General features: G+C 37.2%; 2 protein-coding genes across 2 annotated transcripts in view; both read right to left on the bottom strand.

The window, feature by feature from the left end:
* The window catches only part of LOC112140917 (gastrula zinc finger protein XlCGF57.1-like), a 20,309-nt gene extending 18,407 nt beyond the window's left edge, over positions 1 to 1,902 (bottom strand). Inside the window, exon 1 of the mRNA XM_024263939.2 lies at positions 1,855 to 1,902. The gene's annotated coding sequence lies outside the window, so the exon portion shown is untranslated. The remainder of the gene's footprint in view (positions 1 to 1,854) is intronic.
* LOC112140913 (gastrula zinc finger protein XlCGF57.1-like) overlaps positions 1 to 2,425 on the bottom strand; it is a 153,408-nt gene that overhangs the window by 85,433 nt on the left and 65,550 nt on the right. The window lies entirely within an intron of this gene.

Here is a 2,425-nt window from a genome sequence, read left to right as displayed (position 1 = left end):
AAAGAACAGGGTTTACAGCAAAACATGGATACAGATTGTGACAGTTTCTTGTGTTGGTAATGAAAAGCCTGATTTGTTCTAGTTATATATTACTACAAAAATAATATTAATTCTAGAGCTGTAAGAGTAGCTGAAATCGCTAAAGCTGATAGCAGAAAACGCTGAAGCTAATTGCCAGCCAAAATATTAGCAAAATGCCAAATTAGCCAAAAAATGAAAAAAGCCAAAATTAGCCAAAGCAGCTAGCAAGTACCAGACATATTTGCTAAATTCCAAAACAGATGCAAAAAAAAGAAACAAAAAAGCCCAAGTTAGCCAAAACAGATAGAATGTAGCTGAAATATTAGCTTAACTCCAAATTAACCAAATAAAAAAAGTTGAAAAATCCTAAATTTGACAAAAGAGATAACATGTAGCTGAAATATTAGCTGAACTCCAAGTTAGCGTAAAAAATGCAAAAAATCCTGAATAAGCCAAAATAGCTTGTATGTAGCTAAGATAGCTTGACTCCAAATTAACTAAAAAAAAAAACAGAAAAAATCCCAATTAGCCAAAACAGCTAGCATGTACCTGAAATTTTAGCTGAACTCCAAGTTAGCCTAAAAAAACGAGAAAACTCTGAATTAGCCAAAACAGCTAGCATGTAGCTGAAATATTTGCTAAACTCCAAATTAGCCTAAAACAATGAAAAAAAATACTAAATGAGCAAAAATAGCTAGCAAGTAGCTAAAAATATTGGCTAAAGTCAAAAATAGTTTAAAAAACCTTAATAAATGCCAAAATAGTCCATAAAGCTAGCAGAATGCCATTATAACTTTCAACTTTACTACACCCTGACTCTATATAATATGAAATAACGACTAATCGACAATTAAATTACTCGCCGACTGTTTTAATAGTCAATTAGTCGACTATTTGTGTCAGATTTTATCCAGACATTTGTATTTATTATTCTAAAATGCAGAATAATTCCGGATTTTAGGTTTATAAACTACAATAATCTGAATGCTCAGCGCTACTATCACTGGAGGTAAACAAACCTTCAAAATAAAGTGTCGATGAAGCCTCCTATTTTCAAAATAAGGCAGAAATATAGCATAAAAGCTTTGCTTAAACGTAGCGAGCAGAAACATCTAATAAAGTCCTCCCACACACTAAATCTGGTTCTTTGTGAATGCTAGAATGAGGTTTTCAGAACACCATTTGGATCAACCTTCATTGTGATAGAATAAGTCGTATTTCATCTTAGTTCTATTATTTGTACAAACAGGTTTTATTTCAAATCAATCTGTGGATGTAAGATGTCTTACTTCCACTCATTTCTGGTTTCTCACATGTTGATTTGTCAAATAGCCGAGCAGACAGTAAAAACATCAAAGAACATTTACAAAATTACAACCATATGAAGCTCTGAGTTGATGTGTTTCTACTAAAACAATCCAGTAAGAAGGCTTCCTATTTTCAGTGGGAATATTCCATCAAATTCAGAGGATTCCTAAAAAGCTCTTTTGATGAACTCTGATAAAAATGGGTTTTCCTCAAAGCCAAACACAGCTAACATTTGTCCTGGTTCCACCTTTTCTGAGGTTTCACACGTGGATTTCAACTGTTCATTTCCCAACATCAAACTGACAGATGTAGTAGCCGACTGTCTGAATGAGGAAGTAGGAAGAAACAGGATGGAAGTTGGACTAATCCAGGATAGGATCAGGATTTAGTCCCAGAACTGTTGTCAAAATGACCGTTTGAGGAGATTTGTCACAAACTAGACAGTCAAAGTACTTCCCATTTTCAGGAGTAGTACTCTTCGAAGAAGAGCTCCAAACATTTGTAAATGTCAGTGTGTGAACATACCTATGCGGTGGAGCTGAAGCTGCGGGTTCCAGGTGATATCCAGCAGTCTGCGCTGACCACAGAGCTCCTGCTCGTACTGGACGATGGTTCCTTCACAGAGTCTGAAGATTTCTTCAGCAGCAGCAGCGAGTCGCTCGCTGATCAACTCTCTCAGAGACTGAAGGGAAGACATGGTTCCTGCAGCTGCAGAAGATCTTCAGCTCCAACAAACACCAAAGTCCTCTGAACAGCAGCAGCTCCGATCATCTGCTAGTCTCACGATCACAGCCACGTTGTCTTTACGTTCAACACGAATTCACTCACTTACGACCAAATGCTGAGAGTTCCACACGAACCACGTATCGTCCTTTCTGTCCACGAACCTCGCGAACGTCCCGACGAAACACCGCCGTGACGACCTCTCAGTAACAGCTAACGCTGCTAGCATGCTAGCTAACACCACAAGCTGTTTACTTACTGGTCACGTGACAACGCGTTTTTAAGAAGAAACGTTAAAAATGTTTAACTGGTTTTCAATGTGAGGCTTGAAGTGTTTTTTAACTGCTTTAATTCTATACATACCGATAAAAAA

This window comes from Oryzias melastigma, unplaced genomic scaffold (genome assembly GCF_002922805.2).
Source record: "Oryzias melastigma strain HK-1 unplaced genomic scaffold, ASM292280v2 sc00283, whole genome shotgun sequence".
Classification (NCBI taxonomy): domain Eukaryota; kingdom Metazoa; phylum Chordata; class Actinopteri; order Beloniformes; family Adrianichthyidae; genus Oryzias; species Oryzias melastigma.
The sequence above is the reverse complement of the archived record's forward strand: the minus strand, read 5'-3'. Positions and strand labels throughout refer to the sequence as shown.